Source organism: Lissotriton vulgaris, chromosome 8 (genome assembly GCF_964263255.1).
Source record: "Lissotriton vulgaris chromosome 8, aLisVul1.2, whole genome shotgun sequence".
NCBI lineage: Eukaryota > Metazoa > Chordata > Amphibia > Caudata > Salamandridae > Lissotriton > Lissotriton vulgaris.
In genome coordinates this window covers 1,035,542,095-1,035,557,536 of record NC_141696.1, presented here as the reverse complement: position 1 = coordinate 1,035,557,536, position 15,442 = coordinate 1,035,542,095, and positions in this window count along the sequence as shown.

The window sequence follows — 15,442 nt, the reverse complement described above, 5'->3', positions numbered from 1 at the left end:
CAATTTCAACATTTGTCATGAATTGGAAAGTGTGTTGGGTGAGAAAGATATAATCTATCCAGTAGTGTGAAGCATGGACAGAGGAAAAAAAGGAAAATTCCAAAGTATCAGGGTGAGAAAGTCTCCAGGAGTCAATTAAACCTCTAGAGGAGATTGCTCGGTAAAAGGATTTTTGCCTTTTATTAGGAATATACCTGGTCTGAGATTTACGATCCAGATAAGGGTCCATTAACTGATTACAATCACCTCCAACAGTTAAATCAACACTAGTATGAGAGGAGAGGAGCATGGAAAAATCAGTCCAAAAAGTAGGGTCAATACCATTTGGACCATTAACATTGCAAAAGGATAAATCAGTATCATTAACCTTAACATCTAAGTACAACCATCTACCATCAGAGTCTGAAATCTCATTTTTTAACTGAATTGACAACGATTTATGGAACAAAGTAAGAACACCATTCTTATTATTTACTTACTGTGAACAGAAAACATCACCCACCCATTGTTTACACAGAGAGGAGAGATCTTTTTGGGAGAGGTTGGTTTCTTGCAACAGAGCAACTTGGCATTTCAGTCTGGCTAAATGGGATAAAACCTGTGTTTTTTAATCGAGTTAGGAAGACCCTTAACAGTCCAAGAAATGACACGAAGACCATTCATTTAAAAAATAAAAAAGTAAGATAAGCATGAAGATAGAAACAATTGAGGAAAGAGAAAATAGACAAGAGCAGTAGAGAGATAGTCTAGAACGGAAAAGGAAAGACAAATCTGAAAGGAGAGAGAGAAGCCAAAAGGGAGATAATAAACCATTACCACAGTGAGAACAGATGAAAAATATAAGAGAGAAAAGGGAAGCAGAAGTACATGAAAAATGCCATGAAGAAAGAAAAAGAAAAGTAGAAAGAGATGTTGGAGGAAAGGAGGAGTGGGAGATGACAGCTCCTCTGAGAAAGAGAGTAGAGAGAAGGATGGCAAAAAAACAGAAAGGTTTCAGCCATACAGAGCAAATAACGTGAAGATCAGTAAAGTGAGAGCGGGAGCAACAGGAAAAGACGACTGCACAATAAAAGAAGATGTCAAATGCATGGTCTCAAAAACATGAAATAAAGGAATGAAAAAGATACAAATGAAATGGGAGACCAAACACGACGATATAAAACAAATGAAGGAGACTTACCAAACATTTGTGAAGGGAAGGCAGCAAAATGGGGCGACTAAAATGAACAACAGCACAGTAAATTGGGGAGAGCAGAGAACCAAAATACTTGAAGAGGAGACCTAGAAAACAAGGTAGCAGAACAAAAGAATGTTACAAGGAGGAACAATAAGACGTGGAGTTAAAAACAATAAACGAATTACAGTGAACAAAGACATTAAGAGATTAAGAACTGCTGTGTTCCATGGAATCTTCTTTATGAGAGTGGATAAATTTGCGAATGTCAGCCGGATCATCGAAGCTAAATGTCCTTTCTTTATATGTAACCTTGAAAAAGCAAGGATGAATAAGGCCATGTCTAGCGTTCATGGTTCGAAGCGTAGGTCGCAAGTCCAAAAATTCCTTGTGGCGTGCAGCAGTCTGCTTTGAAACATCCAGAGAGAAAAGGAGTTTGTGACCCGACCATAAAAACTGCTTGTGCTGTTTGGCAGAATGTAGAATAGTCATGAGATCGGAATAAAGAAGAAAATAAGTAATGATGCCTCTGGGCTTTGAAGAAGGGGAAGAATGTTTGGGGCCAAGACGGTGCGCCCTTTGAATGTGCACATCCACATGCTTAGGCAGTCCAATGATAGGTAAGACTTGTGACTTCAAAAATTGGATAATGTCCGACCCCTCCTAATTCTCTGGAACACTATAAATGGGCAAATTATTGCGCCTATTTCGATTTTCCAAATCCTCAGAGGTTCTCTTGAGCATTTCAACATCCTTAGTGAGGTTATCTACCTTGGCGGCAACATCTTGAGCGTCACTAATTTTTTGTTCGACATCCGATACCCCCTTGTCCAGGTTGGACCATTTATCGTTCAATCTCTGTAAGGTGGTGGTGGTATCCGCCATAAAAGGGCGAATTAGGCGTAATTCCTCCATAATATCTTCAAGAGTAACAGGAAGTGGAGATTTGGAGGGAGAAGGGGGGTCTTTCTTGAGGCGTTTACCAGTGGAGGCCGGGTCTTTGCATGTAACAGAAGCTGCGTTAGAGGCTTTTGAGTTATGTACGTGTTCCATTGTTGCAATGCTGAAAGGACCAGCGTAGTGTGAGAGAAAAGGCAACTCTGCCTGAGGTGTGGGCTAGGAAATCACATAACGAGCAGCAACAAAGAAGCAAAAACACCTTAAAAAAGGATAAAATGCATCAGGAGGCAGGAAACCGCGTACAGATGGTGCCACATATAGGTGGGGCACAAAATGAGTCCTGAAGCCAGTGACTGACAATAGAAGATAGAGTCTGAGGTAAAAAAATGATTTCAGGAAACAGCCATGGAAGAATGAGAGAGAAAATGCCTTATAAAAGCAATTATGATTGAAGAAAATATGATTAGAAGGCCAAATCCAGGGAGCAGAAGCGATATAATTTTTATTTTTTTTAAACAAGTGAAAAAGGAAAAACAAAATGGCGGCCGTTTAGAAGATTCATCGGTTTCGCATTTTTCTCCATCAAAAAATGCAGTTTGCAGTCTACAAACATAAACAGCAGCAGGGGGGTAGTTCAGACACCGAAAACAGCAGTTTCTGCCCAGAAACGCTAGCTGGAAATGGGTCCTTTGTCAAGGAAGCGCCGCCGAAATTGCGGAGCTCAAGGGGGAGCGGCCATCTTGTCCTCTCCTGAATAGTATGGTTTTGATACATGAGTCTCAGCTTGCTGGAAGACTATGGGCCTGATTCCAAATTTAGCGCAGCGGAGCTGGCGCAACACCACCTCGGCTGTGCCAAACCCATGTAAGACCACCCAAGGACCGTAGGCGGTTCTTTGATATTTCAATGGCAGTGCCTGGAAAACAGGCACTGCATTGGGAACAGCAAAAATGTTCCATTGCGGCATGCACATGGATGTCCATGCCATAATGGAACTTTGTGGAGGTACAGAACATGTGCCCCCCTGAATGTATCCCAATTGTGGGGGCAATGGGGCCCTGTGGTGCCCCTTTTGTACCTGCACCTCCGGCATTTTCTGGGTAGGGCTCTGCGCCAGTTCCCGCTCAGCATATTGCGTTGTGGCGCTCCTGCGCCACGGCCATGAAACAACTGTTTTCTGGTGCAGCCGACAGTCCACCGCTGCATCGACTTTGGAAGTCGTAATGCTTCAGATGGTGGAATGCCACTTCTGCACTGCCGCGAGTCTGGGGGTCAGAAGACTGCCAGAATCATGATCAGGCCCTATGTTCCTTGAGGAGTGTATCATCAGTACCCTTTTTAGGACTGCTTGACTGTTGTGCAGTGATATATTTTCCAGGTGAAACACAATAACAGATTAAAGCATATCCTTATTGGGCAATACAAAATAGGTAATTTTGCTTTTTGTCTCTTCTATACAAAAATGTTTTGCATCACAGCTGGTGTTACAACATGCAGTAAGTAAGGGCGAGATGGAAAAAAAGTACTAGTGCACATTTTCTGGTGCCATTTCAAAGCAGTTTGTTAATCATTTTGACCCTTTCTGGCTGAAAAGTACCATTATAGACACGCATAAACTGAATCTCTGCCAGTTACACATATTCAAACAATTCCTGTGCTTCAAACCGAGACACAGATTTAGTTCAATTCCACAGCAATGGAGAGATTGATAACATGTACACATCCTTACACGTATAGGTGCTACCAAGTACCCAAGTTGATACCTTTCCATTGAGAATCAATGCATAAGGAATGAAGGCTCATTTTCCATGACCCAGAAAGGTAAGAAGCTCTCATATAGGTATTTCAATAATAAGGAATGTAACCGTTGCAAACGTAAAGAGGAAAAAGTATTATATGGCTACCCGAATTATAAACCGTGTGAAATTCTAATATGGTCAAAGAACACTCAAATAATTAGTTCTGAAAATTATTCCATGCGTCCAGATCCTATTGACGCTCTCCATATCCCAATAACATCATTAAGGATGTGGGAACTACGCTTTATATTTTGAATCGACTAAAGTGAGGGTAAAGGACAGTTTACTGTATAAGGTAAGGTAAAGGGTGGAAACGGTCAAAAGGGGAGATAAGAGAAAAGAAACAGGCTAAGGGTAGGAATGAGAGGAAGAAGTGAGCAGAGAGCTCTTATTACTATACGGCGGACTTAGAAGCCATACTTCATTTATTTTCTATTCTCGGGACACCTCAATGGGGGAAGAAGGGTCTCTATTTTCTGTGTGGCATTCCTGATTAAACATGCCCTTGTTTATTTGAAAAAAATCCCCGAGAGTAACAGGGTCGGGTGTATTGAAGGAATTTCCCATTCTATTAATGTATAATAAACTGTAAATACAATGCATGTTGCTTGTCTGACTGGACTTGTGTCAGGAAGACTGAAGAGAGACTATTTATCTTTCATTTTTCTACACTTTTTCTGAGAAAAACATGGGCTGAAAATTTGCAAGTGTACATCTTAGCATGGACAAAGATTCCCAATAGTTTAAAATGTACAAATGCCAGCCTGGAAAATTGTAATAAATGTCCTTTCTATTCGCAAAAATATTAATGTGTATGCTTTTGTAAGTGACCAACAAAGTAGCAAAAGAAAATCCATTTTCTAACTTTTTTACCTCCATGGGATGGTGAAACCATGAAGAACATTCGGGGTTCTCTTCCCCTCTTCCCCTCCTCACTTGAATTTGAATTTTACTCAAATGGAAACTAGTATGTGATTAAATCAGTTATGGGTGCAACATAAATTTCTGTGAATCACAAAGGTCGTTTTTGACTCGTACAAAGACTATCTCTGCATTTAAGTAATGCGTGCACGTGCAAATAATTATTTCTAACATAAAAAGTATAAGCAAAATAGGTTTGTAAATCAGGATACGCCAGCTTCTAAGTAATGATAACATGCAGAATGTTTATCAGCAAATTACAAAACAAGTGGCCCTGATTTACTCCTTGTATCCTCTCAGAGGCCAGATGTACCCCAATGGTACTGCCAGAAGTGACATATTAAGGTGCCCAATCAAGTTTTTTTGTACCAGATTTCCGCTTATAATTATATGGCACTTCATGAGAAAATGTTCCATTCTTGCACTAGACCAAGATCAAGACGTGCAATCTATAGTAAATCCAAGGGTCTCATAATTCCGAATGGTCTGGAACGGCCCAAAAGATATTAAAGGGGCACTCGTAATGATGGCCATGAAAAAAAAACCTGTTAGAAATGTATACAATGATTTAGAAGGAATTGTTCATGTTCATATAATCATTCGAATTCTGAGCTTATATGGACTTTCTTTTCAATAAACCCACATTTTGTAGAGTTTTAAGAGATACTCTTTATTGTGTGCACAAGATATTTCCATTTAGTATACACTTTCCATTATTGAGTCCTTTGTAATATCCCAAGGTTACATTTTGTATATAACTACAATACAATGTAAATAAACTGCATGCACCAAGCTTTCATTATGATACAGGAAGGAACAATGTAAACAATCTTCTTGTAAATAACTTCACAGTACTGCCTAATCGTTGCTAAATGCATTAGCGATTCGAGTTGCTAATATTCCATGCAACAAAATATGTACAACATTTGCAAAATGACTTCCTGATTACTGCGGTTCCCTGCTAGCATATGCAGCTTTCAATCACAACCATAATAATATTGCAAATGAAACAATAGCAATTGGTATGTTTTATTTTTGATTAATAAACATTTTAGGTAGGAAGCCACTTTAAAATCAAATAACCTTCCAAAGAACCATAGGCCTTCAATCACCTCGCCTTTCTGATAAAATAGACTTTAATACCATCTGCTTTGTGGTTTCTTGAAAAATACGCCTAACTATTTTATTACAGACATAACCATGACATTTGAATGTTCTTCTCCTAAAAGGGGCACAAAAAATATAATGCAACAGGATGGAAGGTGAAAGTGGCGCTGAAAGGGAAAATGTGAGAATAATACTTAAAAGAGAAGGTATAAGTGTGAGTGTCTGTTTAGTTATCTTCTCTTTTTGGAACTATACACATCTTTGAGTCTTTGTAACTAGAAATTATTTACATGTAGTGTTGATCAGTGGTTTTAAAATCAGCTTCCATCCATATCTTAATTCATTAAAATGCCAGTTTAATCAGAATTGATGTTAGAGACCTCTGACACCCAAGGACTTAACAGGATTGACCCTTTGTCTAACAAGTCGCTCCTCGACACCCTCTTATTTGCCTTGAGTGGTGAGGCAAGGAAAATTGTAATTAGTTATAGAAAGTAAAATAATACTCGCAAAGTTCGGAGAATTTCTGTTCCTTTGACGACCTTTACAAATCCTGTGAATATGGATAGAAAGGTCATTGCTAGAGGCACAGTAGTAGTCAGGGGACGGCAATAGACAATAGCTGGTTCCTCTGACTACATCTCATAGTTGTCTCTGACAGTCACAGGCTGTAATAGCATTCTAGTGGGAACCCAAGAGAAAAACAGAAGGTGCCCACATGTGTGTGTGTTGGTGTGCTTTCCTTTTTTTTGTAGATTTTTAAAGCGGCAACGCAACTCGAAGGTATTGGAGATTTTTACATGAGCACCAGTTAGATTACACATGGATACATATATTTTTGTCGCTTTTTACCCAGAATATGTGTGTGTGCGAGTGTGTTGTAAGTATGGGCGAAATTTGCAAATTCGCGTTCTGCGAATTTGCGCGAAATCAAATTCGCAATCCGCAAAATCCACGAATTCGTGCGAATTTGCGGATTTTTGTTTTTTTGCGTGTTCGCGGGGCTTTTTGCGTGTTTGCGGGAAGCTTGCATGGCAAAGTTACCCATACGGTCGTGTATGGGCACAGCACCCTCTGGTTCACCACTGCCGCTCTCTGGTTCATTACTGCCACCCTTTGGTTCACCCCTGACACCCTCTGGTTCACCCCTGCCACCCTCTGGTTCACACTGCCACCCTCTGGTTCACCACTGCCACCTTCTGGTTCCGCACCGTCACCTTCTGGTTCACCACTGCCACCCTCTGGTTCACAAATGCCACCCTCTGGTACATCACAGCACCTCTGGTTCACCACTGCCACCCTCTGGTTAACCACTGTCACCCTCTGGTTCACCACTGCGACTCTCTGGTTCACCACTGCCACCCTCTGGTTCACCCGGGCCACCCTCTGGTTCACCCCTGCCACCCTCTGGTTCACCCCTGCCACCCTCTGGTTCACCCCTGCCACCCTCCGGTTCAGCACTGCCACCCTCTGGTTCAGCACTGCCACCCTCTGGTTCAGCACTGCCACCCTCTGGTTCATCACTGTCACCCTCTGGTTCATCACTGTCACCCTCTGGTTCATCACTGCCACCCTCTGGTTCACCACTCCCACCCTCAACCGAGACCTTTTGTGTCGCAGCGGCAGCACAAAAGATGCCCCATGGTGCTGGGTATTAACAACGTGACGTCACATTGTAAAGCCCTGCGCCATCAGGAGGCGTTCCGGCGCAGGGGAGGGCATTCCTGCGCAAGAACGCCTCCTAAAAGTGGCTGAGTGAAATCTACAAGAATTCACTCAGTCACTTTTAGGCCAATGCTGCGTCAAAACCCTGCGCCTGCTTGAAGCAGGTGCAAGGCTTGATGCAGCATTGGGGAGATAGGGCCCCCCAGAGCATTGCTGGAGCTGCCTCGCAAGCGCGACACAGCTCTAGCAAAGCACTGCTTTTACATCACAGATGTATTGACGCATCTGTGCCATATTTCCCACATGGTGCACCGCATTGTAAATGCGGCGCACCATGGGTGGCGGAGCTGCGGCGCACAATAACTGGCGCATCCCTGGGGATGCGCCAGTTATTGTAAATCTGCCCCATACATATAGCCAACGAGGGAGCACTTACTGATTAGACAGTAGAAAGTACTCCAGTTGAGTAGAGGTATTGCACAAAAAGGTGGCATCTTCGTGGACAAACACGCAGGGCGGGATTCATTCTGCCCCCTGTTAGACTCGTTTTTTGTGCCCATCTGTCCTCTGTTAGACTCGTTTTTCCCTTGTTTTTCTGCCCTTCTGCCCTCTGTTAGACTCGTTTATTGTGCCCTTCTGCCCTCTGTTAGACTCGTTTTTCCCTTGTTTTTCTGCCCTTCTGCCCCCTGTTAGGCTCGTTTTTTGTGCCCTTCTGCCCTCATTTAGACTCATTTTTCCCTTGTTTTTCTGCCCTTCTGCCCTCTGTTAGACTCATTTTCTGTGCCCTTCTGCCCTCTGTTAATCCCTTGTTTTTGTGCCCTTCTGCCCTTTGTTAGACTCGTTTTTTGTGCCCTTCTGCCCTCTGTTAGACTCATTTTTGTGCCTTTCTGCCCCGTTAGACTATTTTTTGTGCCCTTCTGCCCTCTGTTAGACTCGTTTTTCCCTTGTGTTTTCTGCCCTTCTGTCCTCTGCATCACCACATCATCACTCAGCGCTACCCCAGCATCACTCAGCAGCACCATATTATCACTCAGCACCACCACATTATCACTCAGCACCACCACAGCACCACTCAGCGCCACCACAGCATCACTCAGCACCACCACAGCATCACTCAGTGCCACCACAGCATCACTCAGTGCCACCACATTACCACTCAGCACCACCACAGCATCACTCAGCACCACCACAGCACCAATCAGCACCACCACAGCACCACTCAGCGCCTCCACAGCATCACTCAGCGCCTCCACAGCATCACTAAGCACCACCACAGCATCACTCAGCACCACCACATTATCACTCAGCACCACCACAGCATCACTCAGCACCACCACAGCATCACTCAGCACCACTCAGCACCACCACAGCACCACTCAGCACCACCACAGCACCACTCAGCACCATTCCAGTATCACTCAGCACCACCACAGCACCACTCAGCATCACGATAGCACCACTCAGCACCACCACAGCACCACTCAGCGCCACCCCAGCATCAATCTGCGCAACTATTCAACAACAACTGGTTCAAATATGTTCTCTCAATGTTTCATACTTTATTACAAATGTCACAAAAAGATGTTAATATTTCACTTCTCTTCTTGGATTTTCGTCACAATAAAATACACTGAACACAATCTTCACAAAAGTTATTTACAAAAGTTTAAGCTATTGCCATTATAAATTAAAATCACTTTTATTTACGTATGAATTATTTAAAAAAATTCAAAGCCATTGTAATTTGTAATATCGATACACCTAAGACACGTAAATACAAAACATGTTGCATTACAAATGCTATAGGTGTCACATTTGCGAAAGTTATAACTATTGGCATTGTAAATGAGAAAGCTATTAATTTAGCTATTTTCAAAACCAACACATAAATAAAATATAATTGTCATTTACAAGACCAATAGTTCAAACTTTCCTAATGTGAGGCCTATTGCATTGCAAATGCTTGTTTTTATATCTGTCAGTGCTTCCTGTTGAGGTTTAATTTTAGTGACAGGCGCCTCATTGCCTACTTGTAACTATTCTCTGACCCTGCTTCAAGGGTCAGAGCAGGGTCAGAGAATAGTTGCAAGTAGACAACGAGGTGCCAGGAAGCACTTACAGGCTTACAGCAGCAGGTGCCCAAGTTGAAGTTAATTTCATTGTAACCCTTTTGTAAAAGGTTACAAAAACTGAGCTTCAACTTTTGCACCTTCTGCTGTAACCCTGTAAGTGCTTGGCTGAAAATTCGTACCCGCTGATTCGCGGATTTTACCGCAATTTCGCAAGATTCGCGGATCGCGAAATCGTGGAAAATCTGCGAGCGGAACAAATTTTCAGCCCATGCTTAGTGTGTTGGCGTGTGTATTTGTGTGTCGGTGGGGGTATTATATCAATGTTAATGTATGTGTGCATAAGTGTCAGGTAAGACATAGATGGGCATATAATGGATGTCAACGTTCTTTATTGGGGCATGTGAATCTTGCAACAAAAATCATCTTCTGCATAGTACAAAAATCATCGATCTGCAAACGCGGTTTTATGTAGCATGCCTTATAAAGTTGACTTTTCATATCCACAATCTTATGTGGCAGCCCAATCATCTGATTTCTGTAGGAGGCCGGAGCTAGAGTATGATTGCGATACTGAAGATACAATCCCTCCGGAAGATACCTGAAGCATCTTTGACCCATGCAAATTGTTCTTTGCAAACACACAAAATGGGCTTTGTAGGGGATTGAAACGAATTCAGCATGTGCGTTGTGGCAACATATCAGAAGTTAATATCTCTCAGTAGGCTGGTGACTGCAGTGTATGTAAAACATTGACTAGGAAAAAGATTTTAAAAAGGTAGAGTTAATAAGTAAAGGGATACAAGTTGTGGCAAATAATACATGTCTATGGGAAGTTTAAAATAGTAGATGTAAAGAATGTGTGTTGGACTTGGCCCTTTTTGCAGTTTTATCCCTAAACTTTTTGCCATCCTTCTGTATTTTGTCTGACCTGCTTTTGTTGGTTTTATGACTCTGGGCCCTTTACCACTGCTGATCATTGCTAAAGTGCATATGCTCTCCCTATTGTAAATTGCTGTATGGATTAGTGATTCCATGATTGGCTTCTTTGGTTTACTTGTCAGGCCCTAGTACAGTGCACTGTGTGTTCCCAGGGCTTGTAAATCCAAACCCTGCTGGTGGGCTTGCAGCACTGGTTGTGCCACCCACAGAAGCAGCTTTGTAAAATGTGACTAAGGTCTCTTATTAAAGGTCCTGTGTGCAGTCTGGTACTGTCATGCTGACTGGGCAAATGCACCCACTTGCCAGTCCCTAAACCTTCCCTTTTCTTCATATCAGACACCCCTATGGAAGGACCAAGGGCAGGGTGCATTGTAAGTATAAGGTAGGACACGTCCTGATGTGTGTGGCATGTCCTAATAGTGAATTACAGCCATTTTTGTTTTTCACTATTGCAAGGCTACCTGTTCTCCATAGGCCAGAATGGGCAGTTAGATTATTACATTCTTATAATCCTAACTGACTCAGGGAACATGGTGGAAATTCTAGTTTAGAATGCCTGAACTCAGAATGATAAAATACATATTTTAGTGAAGTTAGTTTTAACATTCTGTGTTTAAATATACCACTTTTAGAAAGTAGGTATTTTCTTGTCTAACCTTTCAAGCCTGCCTCTGCTAGGTTGGGTATTCCTTGTCTGGAGTTTGTGAGTGGCAGAGCTGGGGGCTTCCAAGAGACAGGATGAGTCAGCCCAGTGGTCAATAGAGAGATCTGCATCTAGATGGGAGGGAGGAGTTGCACCTGAACCTTGAATAGGGCTGTGCCTGCCTTCCACAATGCTGGCTCCAACTCCTGGGGGGTGGGGGGTTGATGTCTCTGCCCTGCGCTGTGAAAGGAGAGAAGGAATCATGTTAACAAAGTGCTCCAGGGCTGTGCTTTCCCTCCACAATGCTGGCTCCAACTCCTGTGGGGTGTCTGATGTTTCTGCCCTGCACTTTGAAAGGAAAGGAGAAGTCTGGTAAACAGAGTGCTTCAGAACTGGTTTGGACTGGGCGAAGGCCCCTCTGCCTTTAGAGGACAAAGGATTTTGGGGTATAAATATTGGGAGCCTGATCCCATAAAATTAGATCACTTTTGGACAACAAGAAGAAACCTCTGCTGAGGAGAAGAACCTAAAGAAACTGAGGAGAGACTATTTCTAAGCTGAAGTGCTGCTTAGGGGATTGGCCTGCAGTGGTTGCCTTACTGCCAAAGAGAGGAGAAAGGAAGTGTACTTTGCTTTCAACTTGTGAAGGACCTCCAAGGGCTTGGAAAAGAGCTTGCCTTCTGCTGAAGTCTCAGGGACAACAGACTTCAACCCCCAGCTCCCCGAGTTCTTTTGGAAGTGCCTGCTGCTGTTTTGGGCCTTCTGAGGAACTGCTTGTAGCAAGGAGCTGGAAACGCGACTCAACAAAGAAGGAGCGTGTTGCCGTCGCTGCTGCTGCCGTCGCACTTCTGAACAATTGTGTCGCCGCTGGAGTTGTTGCACTGCACCGCATCGCGTGAAGCATCTCGCAATGAAGAGGCAGTGGGTCGCCGTCGCTGCTGCCAGCTGTTGAACTTCTGAACAAGGGTGTCGCTGCTGGAATTGTCAACCTGCACTACATAGTGAGAAGAGTCTTGCAATGAGGTAGAAGCGTGTTGCCATCGCAGTTGCTGCCGTCCCACTTCTAAACAAGGGTGTCGCCGCTGGAACTGTCACATTGCACCACATCGAGGACAGCGCCTTGCATCCCAAAGAAGTGCGCTGCCGTCGGAGCTGCTGCCGTGGCATTTCTGAACAAGGATGTCGCCGCTCTAGTTGTCGCATTGTGCGGAAGCTTCAAGGAAACGTGGGAGAAGAGTGTCTCAGCTGAAGCTGTTGCGGCAGCACCTCTGAACAAGGGTGTCACCGCTGCAGTCCACGGATCGTACCGAGAACTTACCGCATCCCAGGAGAAGCATGCCGCATCTGGAAAATCTTCACGTCTTTATTTCTTTGCACTGGAACTTTGCCGCATTTCCCTCGCTGTGACATTACTTGTCGTGGAAGAGTGACGCATCATAAGGTACATTGAGCAAAGTGTTGCATCTTAAGAATTGAACTAAACTAAGCTAAAACTACCATCTTAAAGTAACAGCATTGTGTATTGTCATTTATGGTCTTGTGGTAAATCTATATAAAGTACACTTATTTTTGACATAAAAACCTTGTGTGGTGTCCATCTGTAGTGTTGTCACTGGGTTATTGTATGTAGTCACAAATGCTTTACACACTGCCTCTGAGATAAGCCAATCTGCTCGTGCCAAGCTTTCAAGGGGTGAGCAGGGGTTATTTAGGAGTGTAATCCCCTTATCCTGACTAGGGGCAAGGGTCCCTATTTGTCAAAAGTACCTACCTGTGCCAACTAGAGACCCCCAAATCTAACAATGCCCAATATCAATCAATCAATCAATCAAAGCATTTGTATAGCGCACTACTCACTTGGAGGGTCTCAAGGCGCTAGGGGAGGGGGGTCCGCTACTGCTCGAACAGCCAGGTCTTGAGCTGCTTCCTGAAGGCGAGGTGGTCCTGGGTCAGACGGAGGTGGGTCGGGAGGGAGTTCCATGTCTTGGCGGCGAGGTAGGAGAAGGACCGTCCCCCTGTGGTGGCTCTTCGGATGCGGGGGACGGCGGCGAGGGCGTGGCTGGTCGATCGAAGCTGGCGTTTGGGAGCGTAGAAGTTGAGGCGGCTGTTGAGGTATCCTGGGCCTTGGTTGTGTAGGGCTTTGTGTGCGTGGGTGAGGAGACGGAAGGTGATTCTCTTGTTGACCGGGAGCCAGTGCAGGTCTCTCAGGTGTCCGGAGATGTGGCTGCGACGGGGGATGTCCAGGATGAGTCGTGCTGAGGCGTTCTGGATCCGCTGGCGTCTCTTCTGGAGTTTGGTGGTGGTTCCATCGTAGAGGGAGTTGCCGTAGTCCAGACGGCTGGTGACGAAGGCCTGGGTGACCGTCTTCCTGGTTTTGGTGGGGATCCACCGGAAGATTTTGCGTAGCATGCGCAGGATGTTGAAGCACGACGAGGAGACGGCATTGACTTGTCTGGTCATGGAGAGGGAGGAGTCCAGGATGAAGCCCAGGTTGCGTGCGTGGTCTGTTGGTTTGGGTGCGCTGCCTAGGGCGGGGGGCCACCAGGAGTCGTCCCAAGCGGTGGGTGAGGATCCCAGGATGAGGACTTCCGTCTTGTCCGAGTTCAGTTTCAGGCGGCTGTTCTTCATCCATTCGGCTACCTCTTTCATCCCTTCGTGAAGGTTGGCTCTGGCGGGGTCGTTGGTGAGGGAGAGGATCAGCTGGGTGTCGTCGGCGTAGGAGATGATGTTGAGGTTGTGCTGGCGTGCGATGTCTGCGAGGGGGCTCATGTAGACGTTGAAGAGGGTTGGACTGAGCGAGGAGCCTTAAGGGACGCCGCAGATGACTTCGGTGGCTTCAGATCTGAACGGAGGGAGACGGACTCTCTGTGTCCTTCCGGCGAGGAAGGAGATGATCCACTCCAGTGCCTTCTCCTGGACTCCGACATTGCTGAGGCGTTGTACTAGGGTACGGTGGCAGACAGTGTCGAAGGCCGCGAAGAGGTCGAGGAGGATGAGGGCCGCTGTTTCTCCGTTGTCGAGCAGCGCTCGGATGTCATCGGTGGCTGCGATCAGGGCGGTCCCAGTGCTGTGGTTGGCCCGGAAGCCAGACTGCGAGGGGTTGAGGGATCCGTTCGTCTCGAGGAAGGCGGCTAGCTGCTTGTTGACGGTCTTCTCGATGACTTTTGCAGGAAACGGGAGCAGCGAGATGGGGCGGTAGTTCTTGAGGTCGGTCAGGTCGGCCGATGGCTTCTTGAGTAGGGCGCTGAGTTCGGCATGCTTCCAGCTCTCTGGGAAGGTGGCGGTGTCGAAGGAGGTGTTGATGATGTCCCGCAGGTGGGGTGCGATGACAGTGTCGCCTTGTTGAAGACGTGGTGAGGGCAGGGGTCGGTCGGAGATCCGGAGTGGATGGAGTTCATCGTGCGGATGGTGTCTTCGGTGTTGATCGGAGCCCAGGCGCGGAGGGTGGTGATGGGGGGCGGTGGTTCGGTCATGGTGTTTGTCGGTTGAGTGCTGAAGCTGTTGTGTATGTCCGCGATCTTGTTGTGGAAGTAGGAGGCGAGGGAGTTGCAGAGGTCTTGCGAAGGGGTGATGTCGTTGCTTCCGGCGTTGGGGTTGGAGAGCTCTTTGACGATGTTGAAGAGTTCCTTGCTGTTGTGTGCGTTGTTGTCCAGTCGTTCCTTGAATGCAGTTTTCTTGGTGGCGTGGATGAGTTGGTGGTGTTTTCGGGTGGCGAGCTTGAGGGCAGTCATGTTGTCCGGTGTTGGGTCTCTGCGCCAGGTTCTCTCGAGGGCTCGGCAGTTCTTCTTGGAGCTCTTGAGTTCGTCGGTGAACCATGGGGCTTTCTTGCTGCCGGGTCTGCTAGGCGGGGTCCTCAGGGGGGCGAGCTCGTCTGCGCAGACGCTGATCCATCTCGTGAGGTTGGTGGCCGCCTGGCTAGGGTTCGTTGTGCTGGTGGGAGGGTTCATGTTCAGGGAGGTCGTGAGCTGGTCGGCTGTGATCTTGTTCCAGCTCCTGCGTGCAACCTGTTGCTGGTGGTGGTGGATCGTGGTCCTTCCGAAGCTGAAGTGGACGCAGCTGTGGTCCGTCCAGTGGAGTATATCACTATATTGGTGACATTTCAACACTTAAAAATTAGCACATTACCTAACCCGTAACTCCTACTCCTGACTTAACCCTAACCTGTTTCCCATAAAAAATATAAACTATTCAATTGTCTTTGTGAAACCCCATAGGTGGTGCC